This window comes from Mytilus galloprovincialis, chromosome 5 (genome assembly GCF_965363235.1).
Source record: "Mytilus galloprovincialis chromosome 5, xbMytGall1.hap1.1, whole genome shotgun sequence".
In the NCBI taxonomy this organism is placed as follows: Eukaryota; Metazoa; Mollusca; class Bivalvia; order Mytilida; family Mytilidae; genus Mytilus; species Mytilus galloprovincialis.
Window position 1 is genome coordinate 20,755,663 of NC_134842.1, and position 26,948 is coordinate 20,782,610.

The 26,948-nt window shown below is 31.5% G+C and overlaps 1 long non-coding RNA gene across 1 annotated transcript; it reads left to right on the plus strand.

Moving 5' to 3' along the window:
* Positions 1 to 6,494: 6,494 nt before the first annotated feature.
* LOC143075371 (uncharacterized) lies at positions 6,495 to 19,183 on the plus strand. The gene is made up of 4 exons (XR_012978296.1): positions 6,495 to 6,702; positions 7,186 to 7,256; positions 9,915 to 9,993; positions 19,038 to 19,183. It is a non-coding gene; the product is annotated as an uncharacterized LOC143075371 (long non-coding RNA).
* The last annotated feature ends 7,765 nt before the right edge of the window (positions 19,184 to 26,948 follow it).

The window sequence follows — 26,948 nt, forward strand, 5'->3', positions numbered from 1 at the left end:
ACGTGCAGTGTTTTTATGGCTGTACTTCAACTAAAAGTCACTGCATGGTTTCAAAGAAATTCAAATGCTTCTCCACACTGTCGCTGTAGTATCTTGGAAACTAACTGGTATCCGTTTTTATTATGTTGCCCACTATAAGCAGGCATACCAAATGAAAGGATAATGTCATTTGGAAGCTTACGATTAACTGTACCAATGGACATGCACCGAATCTATATTGAACGGCTCAAATCTTGTTTTAAATAAAAAAAAACATAAATGGTGTGCTCGTGGTACAATGGTTCATTATTAAAAATCTTGAAAGTTTCCATACTAATAATTTACACAATATGCATGTTAGCATTTCATCTGAAATGTTGCATTTGTTTCTTAGTTGAAGATTTCAATATGTTTATTATGTACCAGCTAGAGCTCGACGTACTTTTGATTTATTTTTGCATGTGTATCCAATTCAACAAGGAGGTAATCTTAAATAGGCATATGTTGCTAGTTTCTGATTCCTTCAACAAGGAGGTAATCTTAAATAGGCATATGTTGCTAGTTTCTGATTCCTTCAGCCACAATGTGATTATAATATAGGGTGTTAATTATTGTAATGTATTGAATTTCATAATAAAGTATTATTATACTTCAGTGTGTTTTTTTCTATATAAAAAGTAATGAAATAGTTGTGCTATTTCATTCCACAGAACCAATTGCCAGTCAATAGTTTCAAAGACTATTACACCGGTTAATAGTTTCATAATCATCTTTCCCGTACTTTTCATGCTTATTTTTCATTGGACGATAATGATGTCATTGACTACTCTGCTTGGTTACGTATGCTTTGCAACGTCAAACTCCCGCTAATATTGTAAACGGTGGAATCTGTTTGTGTTGATTGTAATTTCACTTATAAGAAGCAATTATAAGAAAGAAAAAAAAATCTTCACTGGGAATTTTTTAAAGATCTAAAATATAGTACCTTATTCTTAATATGGGTTCGCTCTCCGTATATAAAAAGTGAATTTGCGTTTGGTGTATTTTAGCTAGAATTAGAATTTTTTTTAAGCACAGAAAGTTTAACATAAGTATTTCTTGTCTTGATTGAAATTAATGAAATATTTATTAATACAAAACGAATTATAAAAAAAAGTATAGTTCATCACGTGCATATAAAGTTATGTGACATTTTTGTTTTCTTTCAGATGATATATATATACACTTTTAGAAAATTATTTATTTGGTATATATATAAAATACTTAATGGCTGTGTTGTTCAGTATAATAAAACACCTAATGACTGGGTGTGCGGGTAATAGCAAGTTTGTTGTCCCTTCGCATACCAACTATTGCTCTCGGCTTTGCCTCGAGCAATAGTTGGTACCTCAGGGACAACAAACTTGCTATTACCCTCACACCCAGTCAATAGGTGTATATTGTTTACATTAACTTAAAAAAAAATATTATTAATGATAAATTGCATAAACGTTTTGATCTGTTCATTGTCGAAATATATTCGTGATTTTTTTAAATATATTTTTTGAAAAAGACTGTTTGCTTGCAGTCGCTTTCGTTCATACCAAAATAAACTTTGGTAACATTCGATTTACTAGAAATTTATATCATAACTTATTTGAATAATATATTACTGAAGATAAATTCACAAAACATGATATGACATTTTTTTTTTTAAATTTAATATACAAAGAAATGCAGACTTATTTGGAAACGTTTTTTAAATATATTTTGAACAACGTACAGGGTATTGTTTACTTACTTAATTCAAAGATATTCCAGATTGCTATAAACTTACATCTTCAAAGAGGATTCACAGTACAATAAACACAAAATAATTAGCGAATTTATCTAGGAAATATTTACTTAAAATGACACGTTAATATTTTTACTCACGGTAGTTAAATTAAAAAGACTTAAGGACCAATGGAACTGGTCTTATTAATAAAGAACTAATTACCTATTATTCTAATTATTTAAATCCATTGTTGAAAGCGTATGTAATTACTTTTTCGTTTTTCCATGTTGTTCAATTTCAAATTCTTAATTTAACCTCAGACACATTAAGTGTGAAGTGTACAAGAGGATAATAAACTAACATTATATAATTAATGATAGGTTGTGCCATCTTTGCGAATCAAGAGACGTAGGTGATGAATATCATTATGTTATGTCATGTAATGCTCTAAATCAAGAAAAAAGAGGTTGTTACCATACTATTGTACTCTTCGTCCAAATGTTTATAAATTTCAACAATTGATCAATGAGCTCTAATAATTATATTGTTCTAGAAAAATTATGTAGATTAATAAAAATTATAAATGTGAGGGTCACTCCTGGTTATTTTGTAATTTAATGGTGAGACTGACAAAATTCAAACAAAATAAAGTAAAATAAATTATCATGCTTCCACTCACAATTAAAATTCAATCTGATACATGTTTTTTTTTGTAAAAAAACGAGAGGCTCTAAAGAGCCTGCATGTCGCTCACCTTGGTCTTCGTGAATATTAAACAAAGGAAGCAGATGGATTCATGACAAAATTGTGTTTTGGTGATGGTGACGTGTTTGTACATCTTACTTTGCTGAACATTCTTGCTGCTTACAATTATCTCTATCTATAATGAACTTGGCCCAGTAGTTTCAGTGGAAAAAGTTAGTAAAAATTTACAAATTTTATGAAAATTGTTAAAAAATTGACTATAAAGGACAGTTACTCCTGAGGGGGTCAATTGACTATTCCGGTCATGTTGATTTCTTTGTAAATCTCATTTTGCTGAACATTATTGCTGTTTACAGTTTATCTTTATCTATAATAATATTAAAGATAATAACCAAAAACAACAAAATTTCCTTAAAATTACCAAATTCAGGGGCAGCAACCCAACAAAGGGATGTCCGATTCATCTGAAAATTTCAGGGTAGATAGATCTTGACCTGATACACAATTTTACGCCTTGTCAGATTTGCTCTAAATGCTTTTGTTTTTGAGTTATAGGCCAAAAACTGCATTTTACCCCTATGTTCTATTTTTAGCCATGGCGGCCATCTTGGTTAGATGGCCAGGTCACCGGACACATTTTTTAAACTAGATACCCCAAAGATGATTGTGGCCAAGTTTGGATTAATTTGGCCCAGTAGTTTCAGAGAAGATTTTTGTTAAAGATTACTAAGATTTACGAAAAATGGTTAAAAATTGACTATAAAGGGCAATAACTCCTAAAGTGGTCAACTGACCATTTCTGACATGTTGACTTGTTTGTAAATCTTACTTTGCTGAACATTATTGCTGTTTACAGTTTATCTCTATCTATAATAAATTCAAGATAATAACCAAAAACAGTAAAATTTCCTTAAAATTACCAATTTAGGGGCAGCAACCCATCAACGGGTTGTCCGATTCATCTGAATATTTCTGGGCAGATATAACTTGACCTGATAAACAATTTTACCCCCATGTCAGATTTGCTGTCAATGTTTTGGTTTTTGAGTTATAGGCCAAAAACTGCATTTTACCCCTATGTTCTATTTTTAGCCATGGCTGCCATCTTGGTTGGTTGGCCGGGTGACCGGACACATGTTTCAAACTAGATACCCCAGTGATGATTGTGGCCAAGTTTGGTTTAATTTGGCCAAGTAGTTTCAGAGGAGAAGATTTTTGTAAAAGTTAAATACGACGGACGCCGGACGCCGGACGCAAAGTGATGGGAAAAGCTCACTTGGCCCTTTGGGCCAGGTGAGCTAAAATACTGCGAGGTTTTTTTTTCAGGATCAATGGCAGGTTTGTTCAGTCGAACATGACATACAGATATAACATTTTTCCTAGTTATCTCACTTGTATTTGTACTATAGTAACTAGGTACAATGAATATATGTGTTTCTATGTTTTACGAATGGTGGAAATACACATTGGAATAAATGATGAAATTCGTTCCCGATTTCTTTTTTGCAAAGGTTACAAATTATTTTCTCTTTATGTATCAGAAAAGATCCATAATCTTAAACACAAGTCATTGTCTGGAAACCAAAAAATGCTTGTTTTTGGTCCCCTCTCTCTCTAATTCCTGCATGTTTGGGGGCAATTACCCCCAAACTCAATCTCAGCCTTCCCTTTGTGATACTGTATGGAACAGATCCATATACACTTACACACTTGTAAGTTATTTAATGTCCTGAAACTACAAAAAAATATGCTTGTTTATGTCGGGACCTTTTTGGTCCCTAATTCCCAACCAAATGCAAAATCAATCCCAACCTTCCTTTTGAGGTATTGAACCTTCTAGTAAAATTTCATTGAGATCCATTTACTTAAACTACAGGTATATTACGGAAACCAAATGTCAAGGTTGTCGGACGACGACGACGAAGACGACAACGCTGACGACGATGTCGTAGTGATAGCATTATACGAACCCTTAACAAAAATGTTTGCGGTCGTATAACATTTATAAATATTGGAGGAAATTTAAAACATGACTTTTCATTTACAACATGTAAATGTCATTGAAACTTTATTGACCATTTTATGTTTCTGATAGTTTTCCACATCTACATGTATGACATGTTTTAGCTGGAAAATGTTACCCATACTGCGACCAGCTGCACATTATAAGAAGTGCCTCCTACACGAGATTCAGAAGTAATTATAATACTTTGTTGGTTTTGTCTGGGTTTAGAAAAATAAGCATGATAAGGGGAAGTCTATATTCTGACACGTCGGCCATTTTTTTTTAAATTTATTTATTTATTTTTTTAATTTTTAGGACAAAGTTCAAATAGTTTAAAAGACTAAGAAAATAAATGGAGAATGTGTCACAGCTGATGTCCCCGTTTGCATGAAATTCTATAAAAGGATATTACTTAAAAACTGTAAACGTGACGCTATCCAAATTTGTATTGGCTTGATCTTTTTTTTGTGGTAGTTAGCATTGTTTATAAGTTTCGTAATATTAAGTTTGGGCCTAAAGTTAAAGAGTGGTAACACAAAATTCAGCATTTTTTTCCATTTGTAAAGATGAATATAAATCTAGACCAGTGAAAGATGCCGGCGCCATCCAAATTCAAAATTGATATGTGTTTTGTGGTAATAAGCATTGTGAATAAGCTTCATAACATTTGGTTGAGGCAAACAATTTTTTAGTTAGATAACAGAAACCATTTTTTTGGACGTACGTATGAACGGACGTACGTACAGACGATAAGGGTAAAATTTAATGTCCCCTCTACTATGGCACTGCCGCAGGGACATAAGACATAATGTTCCACACCAGTTTTAATCAGAATTGATATGGGCTCGATTTAAATTTTGATAATCAAAGTTTTCAAATTAAGATACTAATTAAGATAATTAGTATAGAAAGTCCCTGTGCTAACCGAGTACCTGTGACAAACTTCATTTGCCTTTGCATAAATTATAATGATTCTATAATGATAAACTTAAGGTAGCACTACAGTCAGAATTTTCTGACTCCAATCAACAGTCTTTAAAGATTAATTTCTCCAAAACTACTCAATGGATTTTGAAAATCTTTAACTCATTTTAAAGCTGAAATATAACTCTTTCTTAATTTATATATAAATTTATTGTTGGTTTGATTAATCTCAAAATATAGCTCATTAATTGCCAAAAAAGTGGTCTTCCAACTTGGATGAAAATGGCACATTCATGTCAAATGGTAGTAAACATTTGTTTTCATCTCTTTAATCAAGCATATACAATCTCCCAAACCGTGTCTCAGATTTTTGATATATGCCTTCAGTAAGAAGATATATTAATTTAACTGCTGGGTGCCAAACCTCATTTCACCTTTCATCTTTGGAGACCTATAAATTCATTTAGAAACAAATTATCCAAAAACTGGGACACGGTATTGTAGAAAATACACCTTTTAATCATATATATCAAAGTCAAGCCAAAGGGGGTACCCATAAAGTTTCTTTTTTCATTTTTTCCTTACAATTATCACGAAAAATTGTTCTGGATATGACCTAAAAACTGAATTTCCCCCTTAGAACCCCTATAATGTCAATGTAAATACAGACGTTCCACTGGGAACACCCCAGGAGTGTTCTGGTACCATTACTATATCAATAGAACCACACACTTTGTGTCTTTGATGCTCTAATGCAGTAAATTTTGTAAATAACTTTCTTTTCCTTGAAATGGACTATCATAAAAGGAGCTATTCTAAATATAGTATCCAAAATTAATCATGTTTTAATGTTTGACCCCAAAAACATAAATGGCAAATCTACTTTTACAGGTAAATTTTCATATTGAATGTAACGCAATCTTTGTTTTATTGTAAGACGTCTACTGTTATAATAATGAATAATCAATAAATAGAAATAAAATTAATTTTTAATAGACAGGGGAAAAAACAGACAACCTGTTATCTTTATTTACCTGATCTCTTGACCTAGCCGTTTAAACCAACCAAAGAAATTTATACACGTTTTGATCATACATATTTTTCGCGTCACCGCTTTCTTACACGTTTACACCGGTTCTGGATCCCTGTTTTAATACAATCGTTTGCTCACTTACAAAACGCACCTTTACTGGTATCTGTATACAAACATACATCGAAAATGGATTGGAAGCGAATGCTGGTGTTGCCGGCATTATTGCTAATTCTGAATATAGTTACCGCAGATGATGAAGTTGAACTTGAAGACAAAGTAGTAGTGAAAGCAGTTGTTGAAGTAAGTTTTATGTTTTTATTGAAAACCTCAGGGTGTTCAGGGCCAACAATGCCGGGCAACAGTAATAATCTGATAATTGACAGTATAAATAAGACTTTTAGCCAAAGGGGTGTCAGATCATTATGATTATTTCTATTTTATATATCTTTTTAATTTTTACTATTTCATTCCATTCTTTATTCAAATGACCATTGATTTCTATTATATCCGTCTTATACATCTTTGACACATTACCCATTTTCATTTTCAATTTTATGAAATATTTGCCACTGAACAGGCAACAAAAAATCATGCAATGGCCTGCATGTGCATTTGGTCGGTATGGGAAACCTCATGCCTTATGGGTATGAGTCATTAGTGTTTTTCTGTATGTGGCTGCCTATTGCAGTATGGGTAAATCCAGAACATTGTATACAAACATATTCATATTGTGTTTGTAAGGGATAATTTACTATGTTAACAATGTTTTTTTGTTTATTGTAGAGTTGTGGTGGATGACGTTTGAACCGACTTCCAGAGGTCAAGAGATTCATCTATGATGATATCCCTCTGTTGTATCCTTTACTTGTATTCACTAAACAGGGGTTCAAGTTTGATTTATATAAAGAAAGGTCCAGGACCATTTGAAATTCATAGTGAAACAGGGGTTAAAAAATCCACTATCCCGACGCCCGGGACTAGATCATTTACGCCTCGGGCAATTAAAATATGTAATTCGATATGCCTGACGGACTAGAAACAAAAATTCTTGACGTTTCCAAAATAGAAAGTGGAAAATCCCTTCATCACTATTCTACAAAATGTATGTTAGCCAATCCGATTCAATTAAGTCATCCGGGATTCCAAGAATTTGAACTGGTTTGTACAGATCATGTTGTACATATTTTAAAAATAGAACAAATAACTCTGGGTGGCCTGGTATCATGTGTTGATTGCAATTCTCGTACTTTAAATACCGATTTCTCATACAATGGCCTGGGGTATTTGGGGGTATGATGTATTGAATGGTATTGACCTGTCTTGTTGCACAGCTCTTGAGCACGAAACCATGCAACAAAGTATTTCTTAATATTTTAGTACGGGAACCCCAGGAACTTCGCCAGTTTCAAAACGAAAAAGGTAGATGAAGGGAGTAACGAGGGTGAAAATTCATCCCCCAAAAATGCCAAATACGACCGGGAAAAGCAGAAAACATTTTTATAGTGTCCAAGACAGCAAGCCTGCTAGCAGGTCAGTTTTGATGGACTAGCAGTTCTTCCAACAGGGCTAGTAAAATCCTGCTGCCAATAAGTCCTGGGCTATTTAAAAAAATGTAGCTGTAACAACATTTTTTAACCCCTGGTGAAAGGTCCTCCATAAGTTGATAAGAAATCAATTATGGTTGTGTACAAGGCATCAATGTAAAGAATGGTAGGTCCTTATTTTCTGAAATTTAAAATGAAAAGTTCTCTTCTAGAAAATACAGTTCCTGGATCTCAAATTTACACAAAGTAGAACTCCTTCATCATGTATTATGTAATGTCTTTAGCTCTTACTGGAAGATTCTACATGCTTTCTGTGTAAGTTGTTGCTGAACTCAATGTTTGACGTTAATTCTTTAAAAAGCAAAATAAATTTCCAAAGTATCTCAATCTCTTCTACAATGTATGTTTCCTTGTCAGCAATATTTGGTAAGATGTTTAACATGCAGATGTACACATCACTACTAGAAGCCAACAGTAGAGGGTAAATTATCTATTAGGAATCTTCAAACAAGCACCTGTTCGTCTAACATTAATTACCATTTGTAGAAAATGAATCCAACCTTTATATATATATATATATATTTGATCTAATAAATGACTATAAGATCTCACTTAAACTAATCAGAGTCAGATTTAGGGGTTGGGGATGGGGGACTGGGGGGGTGGGGGGGTCTTGGGTTTTTTCTGACAAATTTTGTTGCTTATACAGGGAATGACTGGAGCAGGCCCCCCCTTTTATGAAAATTTCTAGAACAGCCACTGCTATTTTATATTAACCTGTTTCTTTATTCTTATTGTCAAAACTATTATTATACAAATAACAAATTAATAAAATAAAATTATATATGATAAACTGATTTGAAAATTGATTTTTTTCGCTAAAAGATTCATAAGCAGATACACAATGAGTTCTTGTAACAGGTGGTTGACATATGGTGTATTTAGTGACACATGTTACCAAAGTAGACATAAGTTCTACAAAATCTGAAGTTAAAATTTTACGACAACTGTCATATATACAAAATAGTGAAAAAAAATAAATATCAGACTTATATTTTGTAAGCAACACATGAGTTTCATTTACAAAAGACTCATCAGTGACCCTCAAAGCAATACATCCTACAGTAATTAGTTTTTAGGACATTTATATACAACAAATATCTTTTTAAGTAATGTAACCAATAAATAACCTCTAATGTTTCATCATAACTTTTAGCAACTATGGCTGTGATTACACCTCAAAATTTATTATGAGTACGAACAAACCTCTTCCAACTGAAAATACACGACAGGACCTAGTTATTCAATTGAAAAGATGTATACATTTTTGTGTTTTAAAAAAAAAAATTGATTTTAAGATTTATTAATTATTCACCCCTACAGAAGATTATAACATATAAACACACATCTGAATTTTTTTTTTGAAACTATCTCATACTTATCTATTACCCGAGGGAAACATCTCAAATATTTTACCCAGATAATTTGTTATGTCAAATGTGTAGCAAAAAAAACAAACTTAACATTGTATATAATTTTCTGAAAATTAAAAGGCAGTTAATTTTATATAATATCTAGCTATAGGTTACTCATCAATGCTAGCCTAGTGTTGTGATTCATACCATTCTCATATCATTCTAAGCTAAGATGTAGGTTTCTTGTCTTGCCTTCAAACTTTAACAAGTTGCACAGTTTTTACTCAGACAGACTTAATGTAGTTGTCTTACCCTGACTATTTTTGCAAAAAAGGTTATGATATCTCTTAACATAATTGTTATTATGCTTTGATAAAACCAGTTTAGTCATATAGAATCCTTTATAAAATAAAAGATGTTAAGAACAACTGACGGGAGTCCTTTCAACCAATCATATCATTGTATTCCCTAATGTGCAAATCATATAAATTTATATAAGAATTATTATTATATTATGTTTCTCCATTGAATATTTTCCTTAACAAGTAACCAGTCACAATGTTGAATTTAAGAAGGTACCTGGTGCCCCTCCAATACTCTGCTTAAAGAATGCAGCAGACCAAGATGTGGAGGTAGGTACAATAGAATAGAATATTTTTATTTCCCAAATTACAGGGTCCATAAAGGGCATAAAATCAGATACAATTGATAAATTTACATAATTGGTAACAACAACAATAATAGCGGCATATAAATGTATATTTAGTATATAAGCAATTGGTAAGAATCGGAGCCAAAAACCACATATATACACGTACAAGGGTCTGGATGGGGTTTAATGAATAGAGAATAATGAGCATAATGTGAAGATAAAGGACAAACAATAATAAAGGAGGCAGAATTATTGGCCCAAATTATAAAAAATTATAGAGAAAATTGGTCTATAAGGCCACACCAATTTAATTTCTTGTTCTACGGATTTTTGGACTTCAAAAATTGGGGCGAGCGAGCGATTTGAAAATTTTAATAAAAAAATATTTGATTTGCAAATTTTTGAGGCGAAGCTTGAAAAGTAAAGGCGAGCGACTATATTTTTTTTTTGTAAACATAAAATAGTAGGTTTTGACTATTTTAAAACTTGATTTATCACTTGTACTTTGACCATGTTGACATTTTTTTAATTTATGAAGGATTTTTTCCCTGTTCACCAAGATATAATTACATAATTAGAATTACTATATGTATGTGTGCCAATTAATGAGACAATTCTTCATCCTAAAAACAATGTTATAAGTATCCCTTTTATGAGGGGTCAATATAAGTTATAATGTATTTTTTTGTAAATAACGCTTTTTAGTACAAAAGGGCTCATCTTTTCCCAAAGAACTATATATCTATCTGGTATTAAATGATAAAAACATGTCCAAGAATTTTGTGATATTCCTGGACCTTAGACATTTTAACACATTTTATTTAATATTATTTAAAACAAGTGGACACCTCTAGTTGTTTAATAAAATATGATGTATTTCACCTCTTTTTAAGTAATAAAATTGAAGTTTTTCAATTGATTTGTATAGAAGCACTATACAAATCCTTAGTATTTCTTTTCTACAACAGTAATATGATCCCATATGAGCTCTGTTAACACAGGGCATTGACCCAGACCAAACAGCAAGCTATAAGGGACACACAATTATAAGTAAAATTGAGAAAGGATATGGGGAATGTGTCAAAGCGACAACAACCCGACCATAGAGCAATCACAATTTGAACTGGAAAACCAACGATCTTATTTATATACATGTATACAAACGGGAAAATAACAAATAATTTTTATGAACATCAACAAACAATATCTACATTGTAACTGCTGAACGACAGGCCCCTGAAGCAATCAGGAAAGGTGCTTAAACATGCGGCGGGTATGGATTAGTTTTGTATTGCCAGCATACAATATAATTGCAGTTGAAGGCATTTCTTTCCGAAGTTCTTTGAAGTTTATTCTAACAACGAAAATTTCTTGATAGAAAATAAAAGTAAGGGGAAGGAAACCAATGTTTTGTTTTGACTGGTATTTTCCTCTGTTACACATTTCTATCGCAGCACTCCAACTTTAGTCTTGGGATAAATGTGTATCATGCTGAATCAAATATTATTTCAGATATTTACACAAATGGGGTGCTTATATGTTTAAAATCGTTATATACAGGTGAGACTGTATATATGTGTATATATATGCCTTCAAGGCCCTAGTGTCAAACCTCTAGAGCCTTGGAGGCTCCTACTGTTTTTAGCCAGTTTTTAAAGTTTAATTCAATTCACTGTATATAGTTAGTTCCACGGTTTTACTTCAACAATTTATTTACTTGGATGTCTTCTCCTGCAAACGGAACTCGTCAGAAACATATAGCAGAATCTTCAGTTTGTTGAAGGAGGCTATTACCCGACAGAAACAGAAACAGAATCTTTTTATATTTACAAAAAACGGTGCGGAAAATGGACACGATTACATTTCCCGATGCGGGAAGCGGGAATAAAAAAAAAAAAAAATCTGTTTTGAAAAAAATGGGTGTGGGCGGGTCCGTCAAACAAGGAATTAAATTGGTGTGGCCTATATTAAAAGAATACAGAAATGAAGGACCATCCATCCACACCCTCATGCATATCATCATGTATATGGTTGTTCCACATACTTTTAAGTTTTTTAATTAACATTGTATATGTTATACATTTGACAACCATTGCTATATATACATTTGTGTATATCAAATAATTTAAATGAAAGAAAATGTGGGTTCAACAGGTGATTAGCAATTCTTTAACACAAAACTTAAAAAAAAAACTTAAAAAAAATATCTACATGGAAACCTTGTCCTTGGTTTAAAAAAGTTTCAATGCAATTTGTCAAGATCAAAATCATCTTTGTTGACACATTAGTCACATTCTAATTTTTAACAGTCAATCATAAGTCTGTCTTTTAATCAACAAAAAAAAGGGGTGGATTTTCTTAGGGAGCTACCATTTGATTTTTATGGGGGAAGGGGGGGGGGGGGGGCTAGGATGAAATTTGAAAAAAATAGGCAGGACAGGAGTTTTGAGTAAAAAAAAAAGACAGGATGTGACACTTGCAAAAAAAAAAAGTCAGGACGACAATTTAGGTAAAAAAAAGTCAGGATAAACTAAAAAAAAAAGGCAGGACCGATTAGAGTGAAAAATAAAAATGCAGGACAGAGATTACAGCTAAAAAAAATGCAGGACAAAATTTTTCATCCTAGCCCCCCCTAAAAATCAAATGGTAGCTCCCTTAGTTTTTGGACAATAACTCTAAAATGCTTTGAGTAGTTTTCAGAAAAACTTTGGTGACTAATTGTCGTATTGACCTTTTATTTCATGGTAGGCATTTTTTATTTCAGTATTTGAATCTGACACGATGTATTTTTTTATGTTTTATGTTATTGTCATTGATATGTTTTAATTACCATGTGTATGTACAGCGCCTTAGAGTAATTTTTATTTTTTATATAGGGCGCTTTATAAATTTTCATTATTATTAGGTTAATTCCCGATTGTCCCACTTTTAAAAATTTTAGAGTTCTGATTGTCCCACATGAAAAGTTCTGATTGTCCCACATTATTTTATGATGTGAAATGTTCTTAAAAAAACAAAAGACTTGGTGTTTGCTTTGTTAAAATAACAAGGATTAATTACTGCCTGTTCAAAGTAGTATTTCAGGGTTATATCAATTTCATTTATATATAAATTTTGAATTTTTTTTTAAATCATGAAATTAATGCACTTTTCTATGATAAAAATATATAATTTCCGAGTGATTTTATCATCAGATTACTGTTCTTTTCATTTTAAATAATATAACATTTCCTATTTATAATATACATAAAAAATGTTACTTTTATTTATTAAACAAATACGAATACCTTTATTTATGATTTTTTTTTTATGACATTTTTTGTTTAAATCCTAAATAAATATTAAAATAATGCATACATTTAAAAAAAGAAGTTGCTTTAAATTCTTTAAAAAAAAAAGAAAAGCAATACGTAAACCTAAGATTGCTAGTCACCAAAAGATTGTTGCTGATTTTTTGTTTCCTTTTGAACTGAAATAATTGACTGTAAATAGCAGAAGATAATGGTGATGCTAAAAACTTACCTTTATTAAAACTAGCTAATTGTGTGTACATTCTTGCATACGTCAGTTAAAATTAAAAAAAGAAGATGTGATATGATTGTAATCAGATAACTCTCAACAGCGACCAAATAAACAGAAACTTACAACTATAGGTAACTGTAGGGCCTTCAACAAAGAGCAAAGCCAATACCACATAGTATGCTACGAAAGTCCCCGAAATGACGAATATTTCTACACAAAATATAAGCAGAGAGTTGTAAATAGTTATAAATACACTTAAACAGTATAAAATAATTAACATAATGATAGTTAATAAACATCTTTCTGTTTGATTATCTTTCTGCTTTTTGGACGCATTGTTTCTGACCTAAGATAACTATTTTAGACAGAATAATCATTTTTAAATTTTCTTTTTACTCTCCGACACATTCTCATGCTATGATCTAAATACACAATATCAAACGATAAACGTTAAATAATCCCAGTATTCCCAGGTTTTTTTTTGTCTAAATGCACAATTAACAGGCTATTTTTTAATATTATTTTATTTCTTTACATTATATTCTATGTTTGATGATATTTCATATTATTCAAAATAAAATATTTATTAAAATTTCAATTTATGTTCTTTTTTTTTTATATTTTACAAGAACAAATATTTGTTACCTGTAATTATCTACTGAACACTATAAAAACAGATTAATCACAATCAAAACAATTCCCGATTGTCCCACAATTAAACTTCCAAATTGTCCCACACAACTCTTCCCGATTGTCCCACAAAATTTCACTACCTTTTTACCTGTAATTTCAAAAAGTGGGACAATCGGGAAGACACCATTGTTTATACATCTATTGAAATATCTGACTTTTTTAAATTTTCTGATGTGACATTGCAAAATTTAAGAACTTCACTCTTTGGCATATTTGGAGGGGTTAAAATATGTTGTTCCTTAAAAAAAAAAGACATAGTTAAACTTGGGGTTATTTTGAGGACAGCCTAAAAATTCTAAAAACTATTAACTATTTTTTCTCTGATTATACAATCATAATTACTAACAAAATTACCTTCAGTTCTGTGTCTGAGTTTCAGTGTCAATATTTAATTCGGAGTCTTCTATTTCCTTATCTCTAGGAAACTTTTTTCAATTATCTCCACAAAGAACACAAGAGTTTATTTGGTTACAAGTACATGTTTTATGAATCTAAAAAACTTTTTTGAAGTAGAACATTCTGCCATTGGAAACTCTGACAATGATGTTATATTTGATCATATGTACATAAATAAGTCTTGACATTTATAAATCTCTAGTTAGTTATAAAATGAAAATAAATAAACTGTATTTGCAAATCTCTGGAATATCAAGTTTCACTTTCCTACAGTTATCTCAAATTCTTATCAATAAATGACAACAGTGGTCAAGCCTTAGGCAAAAGGCTACATACTGAAACAACTTAAGGAAACCTTAATAAGGAAGTATAATGTCAATTTAATACTTCTGTATAATGATCAGCTTAGAGGATTTTTTTCATTTTTAGCCAGGTGTTGTCAGTTTAATTTTGATTTATGAGTTTGACTGTCCCTCTGGTATCTTTCATCCCTCTTTTATAAACTAAGGGACAAACACTTATTTGACCACCTGTGTAGAAGTTACTGTTATCTAAACAATTAACAATTATAATCCTCTAAAAATGTCTAGGGTTGTTACCACATAATCTTCATCAACAGTAACTGGAATCCAGTCATTAAATTTCACTCACTTTGAATGATGCATTAACCTCTGGAGGACAATGACTGTAAGGGGGCTCTGTAATTATTTGAGTTACACATACCTACCAACTTTTCAAAAATGCCCATGGGGGTTTTGCGTGCAAAATGGCTGTCATAGTCCTAAACAAGAATGTGTCCATAGTACAGGGATGCCCCACTCCCATTATCATTTTCTATGTTCAGTGGACCGTGAAATTGGGATAAAACATATAATTTGGCATTTAATTTAGAAAGATCATAACCTAAGGAACATGTGTACAAAGTTTCAAGTTGATTGGACTTCAACTAAATCAAAAACTACCTTGACCAAAAACTTTAACCTGAAACTTGCACTATCATTTTCTATGTTCAGTGGACCGTGAAATTGGAGTCAAAAGTCTAATTTGGCAATTAAATTAGAAAGATCATATCATAATGAACATGTGTACTAAGTTTGAAGTTGATTGAACTTTAACTTCATCATAAACTACCTCGACCAAAAACTTTAACCTGAACGAACGGAAGGACGGACGGACGAACGCACAGACCAGAAAACATAATGCCCCCTCTACTATCGTAGGTGGGGCATAAAAACCTTCAAGGGGGCCTTTAAATACATTTCAATGATGTTTTTTGGCTTCTTCATACTTTTATAAGCCTAAAATCATTGTAAATTTAATTGTTATGTTTAAAATTGTGGACAAAATTGCTTTTAAGTGGAAGAAGACGTCAAGTCTTCTGAAGACTTAAGGGGCCGACCATTGGCTTTGAGTCTCCGTATGCCGCATTCATTTCGTGTATTACAATTTCAAAACAACTTTGATTCCTGACACCGATTTTAACACATGATTGGGCATCTGAATCATTTAATTTGTAAATTATGATTGTAAAACAATCACTATCGTAAATATGACCCTTTTATTTATGTAAATTATTAGATTTCATCTCATCTACATGAACGTAATTTGTTTACTTGTAACAGGATGTTTTAACTGTAGATATTTGTATTACGCATGCGTGAATTTGGTATCGGTACAACTCGCCCTGTTTACAAGTTCGCCCTTGAAGTTACGAATTTGCAATCCTGCAGACAAGAAGATTTTATTTTTGTATAAATAAAAAGGATATATAAAGTGTTATCTTTATTCATGGCTTTCCTTTGTCATGTGAATTAGATGCCCTTCGTAACATACATGTGAACCTCCCGTTTAGGAGAAAAAACTCCCGTGTATGAAATTTTTCAGACGCCATATTTGATCATTTCTTACTACTGTACGGGTGTAATTGACACCTGTGTTAAATTTTACCTGAACATCAAAGAAGATGTATAATTATATGGCTTCACTTTACAGCTTGGGTGTCAAACATACTGGTAATCAACGATGTTTACCTCCGGCTAACTGCCGTTGTGTTATCAAAACGATGTGTATTGGGAATATTGTAATACTTTTTTGTTACTTCCCTTTGTTTTATCCTGTTTTCAGTTATTTTGCTTTTAAAAATGTAAATGGTAAAAAGACTATAAATGATTAATATTTTCATCAAATAATCATAAAAGGATGTTGATTAAATGAATTTAAATGATTTTGGACAAATAAAAGAATTAAAATTTATAAATTATTTTATTAATTTAGACCTCCTTTCAAGGATTAAATTGAAGTTTATATATTAAATTTGTTTATAACTGATTAGAAGTCAACATACAATATGTGCAACTAGGCTAATAGTCTAGCTTCTGCTAGCTTCATGTATAATTTTTCTACCATTTAATATATATAACTAGAATTATGCAAACAGACTTAAGGAAAAGGCATGTAAGTCATGTAAGTTCATACAAATATGACACTTTTTCTAGACAATCCAGATCTTGCAAAATACATCGCTAAAAATTGTAACCTTTAATTTTGTTGTTGTGCAGTAAAAACCCATATGGGAACTTTCAAAAGTTGGCAGGTATGTAACAAGTCTTACTATTTTTATGCTCCATTTATGGGCAATATGTTTTCTAGTCTGTCCGTCCGTCCTGCTTCTGGTTATAAAGTTTATGGTCGAGGTAGTTTTTGATGAAGTTGAAATCCAATCAACTTGAAACTTAGTACACATGTGTTCCTCTTGATATGATCTTCTTAATTACTGCCAAATTAAAGATTTTACCTAATTTTCATAGTCAACTGAACATAGAAAATGATTGTACGGATGGGAAATCCATGTACTTATGACCTTTTCTTGTTTGCAGAAAAAAAAACATTTTAACGATAATGGAACAAAGCAGCCTGGGTAAGTGGGGCTGCTTTTATGGTAATTCAAGTTACCTTTTATTCACCTTCTTCCACTTCAGAGCTATCAGCTCTTTGATTTAAAATTTCAATTTTGGAGCCTCCATGGGGGAAATCCCCTGCAAATAGTGACAGTTGGCAGGAACTGGTATTTAACAGTCACTGAGTTATATCAAGGAAGTATTATAAGGACAAGTAGCAAGTTTATATTGTAACCTTCATATCTCAGTATGAAGAAAATGAAAATAAAAATTCAAAAATATCAAATACCAGGGCCCGGTTGTTCAAAAGTGTTGTTAGGTTATTGATGTTGTTAAACATTGTTTAAGTGTTGTCAGCCAGTCAATAAATTTAACATATGTTAAGTGTTGTTCAAAATTTTAAACGCTTTAAGCAGCCGTAAAATCTGTGTTAAATCTAATCATTTCATATACCTCGATTAAATCTATAACACAGTGTTAGAGATGGCCGTCTTAGCTTGGTTTAATGAACCAGTTCAAAGAAAAGAAATTATTATGACAGGTTTATTTGACAGATTGTCATTCTGTCAAAAGGGGCGTATGACATTTGCGCCGATTTTGAAAATTTTCATTCTTTCATTTGCGCCGATTTCATTTTTTCATTTGCGCCGATTTTATATTTTTTCCTAATTGGATTTACAGGTAAGTTACAGGTAAGTTTATACTTTTATATTGGCTGAGCACAGAGTATAAATACAAATCAAGTGACATTGCAATTGGTAAATGGCTATCCCAATGTTTCAGATTACCATTCCTTTCCCTAAATGAAATCGATGACTGCTTCACGTTTGATATTGTCTGACGCTCCGCTCCTTCTGATGACAAATGTCATACATTCTTAGACAACGTGCAAGTACACATTCCATAACGGTCAACTAATTCGCCAAATATAGAAGATGCGAAATCATAAGAAAGGAATATATTAGATGTGTTGCCTAAACATACTCGGCAAGAACAGATTTACGATTTGAATGTATTCCGATTTTATGGATTTGAATGCTGCACATATATTTTTAATTCGTCATTTAAGTATAAACAAAGGGCTTTTATCTTAGGTTTTTACTTCTTGATTTTAAGCAGGAAACAACAGTTTTATACATGTTATGATTGACAATTCATTACATATGTACAACTGGCTAACGGAAGAGGTCTTTTATGATAAATGAAAATAACATTACTGGGATGGAGAGTTGTCTCATTGGCACTTATACCACATCTTCTTATATCATTTCACCTGTAATTTACCTGTTATTTACCTGTAAAAAAAATCGGCGCAAATGAAAAAAAAAATCGGCGCAAATGAAAGAAAAAATCGGCGCAAATGCAAAACGCCGGTCAAAAGCTTTCGTCAGCTTTCAAATTTTCTTTTCAAGTTTACAGGTAACAGATTTAAAATTCTAAAAAATGATACATCTTCGTAGATATCTAATTTTTAATATAATTATTTTTTAACATGATGTGAATATTTCTTTTTCAGAGGATAGATATGGAACCACTAAAAAGAGATGAAATAAATGATTTATTAAAAAAATGGAATTTTTATAAAAAGAGTTCTGAAGATGAAGAGGTCCCAGAAGGAGCAGATGGACCATATGAACTTAAAGAAGAATTATAAAACTTTCATTTTATATTTTGTGCCATTATAAAATCACCATATCATGATATTTATCTTACAAAAGAATACAAACATATTTAAAATTACTGGTACTCATAGAAATTTTGGTTGTAATAATTATTTCATTAAGTCCAATTACTGTTTTACAGATGAAAAATGAATTAAGTACAACTTTTAAAGGATTTTTTTTTTAATTAACTTCATTAATGTTTTCATTTTCTTTCACCACGCAATTTTTCTATGCAAATGTACGACATATACATAATGTTATAATTGAGCTTTTGATATTTAATATAGTTGTAGACAATACATGTTTTTACTTAAGTAAATGAGCCAACCAAAATCATCGAAAATATTTTGAGGGTTTGTGAGTAGTCCACTGTTGGAAAATTCCCTGAACAATTTACATGTGGTACAAGTATGTGTGATGTTTATGGGTGCATTATTTCATATTTATGATTTTACATGTGATGTGAAAGTGTGTCAAACCAATTCAGTATGTCCTCGAAAAAATTATTGTTTATTGAAAAGATGATGTATTTTTTTTATTTTTAGAAACATCATTGAGAATATTAGCCGAAAAGTTTAACAATGACAGTATTTAAAAATCTTTTAAAAATGTTGATATGAACTGCTCTTTAAAATTACATTGAATTTCAGATGAAGTGTTTTAAATTTTCAAAATTTTATTAATGTTGTATCTTTTGTCTTCAAGTTAGTATCATTTTAAGTTTTTTTCCATGAGAATAGTAACAGTGATTATGTAAATGTGTGTGAAAGCTTAATGAAACATCGTGTAAATTTTGGTGAGAATTATAAAAAAAAAATCATGTCTAGTGTATGTCATTGATGAAATCCACAGAGATAATTGACTCTGACAAGTTAATATTTCATTTTTCTTTAAGAACCAGTGTATATGAAGTTTCTGGTCAAAACCTTTCGACCAAGAATGGATGCTTTTACTGAACTTATTGGAAAAAGAGATTTGTAATTTCTTAGAGTCATTATGTTGTGAAATATATTTCATAATAAATTATTCGCCTCATTTTTCGTTAAATGTTTTTCTTAAAGCCAAAATGATTAATTGTTGGTGTTTAACACTATTTTAAGCTCACTTGGATATATATCATGGCCGCCAGTCTTCATTGAAGGAGTTGTAAGCTCACTTGGATATATATCATGGCCGCCAGTCTTCATTTGAAGGAGTTAGCATACCAGGAAAGACTTTTTTAGTAGAAACTTCACAGAAATCCAAATACAGTGGATTTAAGCAAATATAGCTCTACCAATTTTCTATCAAAGCAAGGTGACTAATTGTTTATACATCTTTTGAAATATGTTCATTTTATATAATTTTCTGATGTGACATTTCAAAATTAAAGAACTTCACACTTTGGCATATTTAGAGGGTTATAAAATGTTGTTCCTTCAAAAAAAGACATAGTTAAACTTGGGGTTATTTTGAGGACAGCCTAAAAATTCTAAAAACTATTAACTATTTTTTCTCTGATTATACAATCATAATTCACTAACAAAATTACCTTGCTTAGCGTGCAAAACAAAACTTTGATTGACTTGCTTGCTATGTTTGTTTGCAAACAATAGGTAGGCGGAGTTTCAGTCTGTTTAATATATACTGGGATTTGATTGGACAATTAAAATTGATATATAATGTGGAACTTAACATTCAAATGAAGTTAATGTTTATTGTCCAATCAAATTCCAGTATATAGTAAACAGACTGAACTTTTAGACTACCTACCTGTTTTACAAACATCCAAACAAACATAGCCAGCAAGCTGATCAAAGGTTTGATTTGCATGCTTTTATATAAAAGCTGTTATACCCATTGCAACACAACATTATGAAGTTAAAAAACACGAGTATTTCCCATTCCAAACTAAAGGAAAAATTTTGAGACTTGGTCCTGCTTTGTTGCATAAAATAGAATGGCAAACATAGATACAAGTATCTTGTCCTAAGGAGGGATATGTTTGACACATATACCGTAATGTAAACAAGAGTGCACACACTGGAATGTGTCGCCTTCTTTACTAATCATTGATATTATGTTGATAGTCCTAAATATAAAGCTTTGTTACAACTGTCACATAAACTTTACATTCACCACTGAGCAACGAAAATGAGGTCAAGGTCAGATGAATTATGCCAGTCAAATATGTACAGCTAAAAATTCTTCCATAAAACAATTATAGTTGACCTTTTGCTTATAGTTTAAGAAAAAAAGACTAAAACACAAAATCTTAACACTTAGCAATGAACCTTGAAAATGAGGCCAAGGTCCAATTAAACCTGCGCAACTAACATATAGATCATACAATAAATCTATACACCAAATATGGTTGACCTATTGCATATATGAAAAAAAGACCAAAACTTAAAAACTTACCATGAAAATGAGGTCAAGGTCAGATGACTACTGCCAGCTAGACATGTACACCTTACAATCCTTCCATACACCAAATATAGTAGACCTACTGCATGCAGTACAAGAAAAACAGACAAAAAACACAAAAAACTTAACTGTAACCACTGAACCATGAAAATAAGGTCAAGATCAGATGACACCTGCCAGTTGGATATGTACACCTTACAGTCCTTCCATACACTAAATATACTAGACCTATTGCTTATAGTATCTGAAATATGGACTTGACCACCAAAACTTAACTTTGTTCACTGATCCATGAAATGAGGTACGCACATACTAAATATAGTTATCCTATTACTTATAATAGTAGAGAATTTATCATTTCAAAAAATCTTATTTTTTTTTCAAGTAGTCATGAACCATGAAAATGAGGTCAAGGACATTGGACATGTGACTGACAGAAACTTCGTTACATGAGGCACCTATATATGAAGTATGAAGCATCCAGGTCTTCCACCTTCTAAAATATAAGGCTTTTAAGAAGCTAATGCCACCAGATCACTATCCCTATGTTGAGCTTTCTGCGACAAAAATCACTCTGATTCAAACAAAATATTGACAACAATTGAGCTGCATTGAATAGAAATAGACCTTATGCAAGTGCATGTATACATGTATGAGACTTTAATTTTGGATCATTGAAATACAAAATAATGACTTTTCGTCTGTTTTGAAGGTTTCTCCTCACAACTCAATTTTCGAACAGTAACAGACGTTCTGTAGAGATTTTTCAACCTGAAATAGGTTAATAGAAGCTTTGATATTTATTTGCATAAGGTCATATTTGTGAGGTTTAGAGCACATGATTTTTTCAACAAAACAATTTGCATTCCCAGTTGATTCAATATTCCAGGACTTGCATTTCCCATCATGATTTACATCAGGGGTGGATCCAGCCATTTTAAAAAGGAGTGGGTGGGTTCCAACTACATGTCCCTATTCAAATGCATTGATAGTCCATAATAGGGGGGGGGGGGTTTCTAACCCCTGGAACCCCCTTGATTCGCCACTTATTTACATGTTAGGAGGATGCTACTCGCATTGGAAGCTATTGAACCAAGAGTTCCAAGTAGTTGAGTTGAAATCATCCCTTAAAAATTTAAGGACACCATCCCAATTTGGTTAACAGCTATGAACAGATATGTTCTGATTGTTGTAACCACAATCCTGTTGTCTTCCTACAATGTGACCTAAAGAATTAAGAATTGTTATTGGATTTGTACTTGCATGATCAACACGATCATGACGGACAAGAATAAAACTTCATGCTTCCTTGGCTATGGAGGGGGCATAAAAATTGACTAATTTTACAATTTATAAACTACAATTATCATTTGTTTAAGGAAGATCATGTACACAGTGCACCTCTTTCTAAATCCATGCCTGCCAGTGGCGGATCCAGAAATTTTCATAAGTGGGGGCCCACTGACTGCCAAAGAGGCGGCCTGCTTCAGTCATGCTTCAGTGATTTCCTATATAATCAACCAAATTTTTCCAAGAAAAGGCCCCCTCAGCCTGCATTAAGTCAATACGTTCAAGTGACAATTGTAGTTTCTGTCAAATAGATAAATATCAAGTAACATAACAAACAGTTCAAATCAATTTCTTTAATACAGAACATATCATGTTCTCATATAGATACATTATAACTCAAAACAATATCAAATAAACTATTTAGAAAGTAAAATATTGAATGATCAAGAGAAGTGTATAAGTATAGTTTCAATTTTGAAAAAAAACAAACTCACCAAATTTATATACTTAAGGTCAATTTTAAAAGCTGCACTGGTTTAACAAACTATATCTTAATAAACATTTTTGACTTGGTCTTTCTTATTATGTAATGTTTATAACAAATAAAATTAAATCAACTCCATGGTTAAAGTTACTTCAATTACTGGCACTAACATCTTGCTTTTTAAATTATAGTTTAATTTGTAGATATATGTATTTACATCCATGATAAATAAGCAGAAATAAATAACAGTTAGTCTGTATTGTTTTAAATTAAATTCAGTTTGATGAATATTCAACTGATTAAAATAAAATGTACAATGTATGGCGTATTTAACATCCTGTTAGTAATATGAAATCTTTCATTCAAAGTATATTTTGGTATTTGCAGTTCATGGTAAGACAAGGTTTTGTACATACAAGAATAATCAAAATTACTTATTTAAAACCTATAATACTGTTTAGATTTTTATGTTTAAATCATCAAAGGAGTATGTTCGGTAAGGTCCTAAAATGGCCCCCTTTTTGAGCGTAAATTTTAAATTCGGATTTATTGACCAATATCACAATAAATTATAGCTAATACAATGACTAGATAGGAAATAAGCCATTTTGTTGAAAATTTTACGTTTCTGCGTTTCATTATGACGTCACAAGTTGTACTCATATTGATTTTTCATGAAAAAATCAATGAAAATGGTTAAATTTCCATAGATTATTGGACAGGAAACATAGAGCGCATACGTCGACAACAAAGATCTTTTAAAATAGTGTTTGCGAAGACATTTCACATGTCTCATTTGAAAATTAAGTTTGTCGACGCCTGCGCTCTATGTTTCCTGGTCCTTGATTTGGTTGAAATCCAGCTGATTTTATCACATTTCACCAAAATCCCTTATCTTGACCTTTTTGGGAGTAAAAATCAACGTGTTAGAATTAAAATTTGACAAAAATAGTCCTGTTTAACTTTCTCACATGTCTTTAAGGCAACTTAAAAAGATTATTGTCTTATAACTATGAACTTTATAATTGGGGCCAAATATGGCCCTTTCCGAACTTACTCCTTTATACTTTCAAAGAGCAACAAAGTACTGTTATCAAAGACACCAAAACCACCTTCTGTGATTTCATCCAAATTTCAATAACTAGATGTTAATTTTTTTTAAATGTCATCGATACATGATCTTTATTGAAAAAAGAAATGTTTCAAACCTTTCAAATCATATCTGTAAAAATAAATAAATTCCAAAGACTCAACCAGGTGCTCCGCAGGGCGCAGCTTTATACGACCGCAGAGGTCGAACCCTGAACAGTTGGGGCAAGTATGGACAAAACATTCAAGCGTGATACAGCTCTGAATTTGGATTGTGATCAAATTTTTGACATTATATGTTTTTTTTTTACACAAAACAAATGTCAAGATTTTACAAATCAATTAAAGATTTCTTCAAACTTTTTAAATCTAAAATTAAATAGTTGACACAGCATAGGTTTCTGACACAGAATGAATGTGGTCTAATGAACTTAAAAAGTTGTTTTTTTGCCTTTGAGCAATTCACTATGCTGTTGAATATTAATCCTCTCAAAAAAATGTTTGAAGAAATTTTCTTTTTATTTATGAAATCTGAAATGAGAAAAATTTAAACCCCCCCCCCCTTTTTTTCACATCCCCGTTTCCCTTTTTCCAAAACTGATATCAATTCAAATTTCTAATGGAGTTTGCAACAATAACTACTCTTTTAAATACATCATAAGATATTAAAATGTAAAATAAAGTGCTTGTTATCACTGAATGGTAAAGATTGGTTGGTAGTAAAAGTGAATATACATTGTTTATTGTATAAAACAATAAAAAAAACTTCATCAGCAACATTTTATATTGGCAAATTTCCAATGAAGTTATTTACATAAAGTTATTGGCAAATAAAAATAGAAAATGACATCATAGTCATGTCTGGCAAATGTCCAACATACATTATCTAAAAACATTTTAGATAAGATAAGGAAAAAAAGCTTCATCAGCAACATTTTATATTGGCAAATTTCCAATGAAGTTATTTACATAAAGTTATTGGCAAATAAAAATAGAAAATGACATCATAGTCATGTCTGGTAAATTTCCAACATATATTATCAACTACTATTCTATACAAAGAAAGATAACTCCAATTAAAAATTAGTTGCTATTGCACAATATTGTGCAATTAGATATTTCTTGCTATTGTGCAATACTGTGCAATTGAAAATTTCTTGCTATTGCACAATACTTGATATGGAATCCTGATTTGGACCAACTTGAAAACTGGGCCCATAATCAAAAATCAAAGTACATATTTAGATAAAGCATATCAAATAAGCCCAAGAATTTAATTTTTGTTAAAATCAAACTTAGTTTAATTTTGGACCCTTTGGACGTTAATGTAAACCAATTTGAAAACGGGACCAAAAATTAAGAATCTACATACACAGTTAGATTTGGCATATCAAAGAACCCCAATTATTCAATTTTTGATGAAATCAAACAAAGTTTAATTTTGGACCCCGATTTGGACCAACTTGAAAACTGGGCCAATAATAAAAAATCTAAGTACATTTTTAGATTCAGCATATCAAAGAACCCCAAGGATTCAATTTTTGTTAAAATCAAACTAAGTTTAATTTTGGACCCTTTGGACCTTAATGTAGACCAATTAGAAAACGGGACCAAAAATTAAGAATCTACATACACAGTTAGATTCGGCATATCAAAGAACCCCAATTATTCAATTTTTGATAAAATCAAACAAAGTTTAAATCTGGACCCTTTGGGCCCTTTATTCCTAAACTGTTGGGACCAAAACTCCCAAAATCAATACCAACCTTCCTTTTATGGTCATAAACCTTGTGTTTAAATTTCATAGATTTCTATTTACTTATACTAAAGTTATGGTGCGAAAACCAAAAAAAATGCTTATTTGGGTCCCTTTTTGGCCCCTAATTCCTAAACTGTTGGGACCTAAACTCCCAAAATCAATACCAACCTTCCTTTTGTGGTCATAAACATTGTGTTTAAATTTCATTGATTTCTATTTACTTAAACTAAAGTTATTGTGCGAAAACCAAGAACAATGCTTATTTGGGCCCTTTTTTGGCCCCTAAGTCCTAAAACGTTGGAACCAAAACTCCCAAAATCAATCCCAACCTTTCTTTTGTGGTCATAAACCTTATGTCAAAATTTCATAGATTTCTATTTACTTAAACTAAAGTTATAGTGCGAAAACCAAGAATAATGCTTATTTGGGCCCTTTTTGGCCCCTAATTCCTAAAATGTTGGGACTAAAACTCCCAAAATCAATCCCAACCTTCCTTTTGTGGTCATAAACCTTGTGTTAAAATTTCATAGATTTCTATTCACTTTTACTAAAGTTAGAGTGCGAAAACTCAAAGTATTCGGACGACGACGACGACGACGACGACGACAACGACGACGACGACAACGACGACGCCAACGTGATAGCAATATACGACGAAAAAATTTTCAAATTTTGCGGTCGTATAAAAATACTATCTATGGAACACTGACACATCCAAACATAAAAAAACTTAAC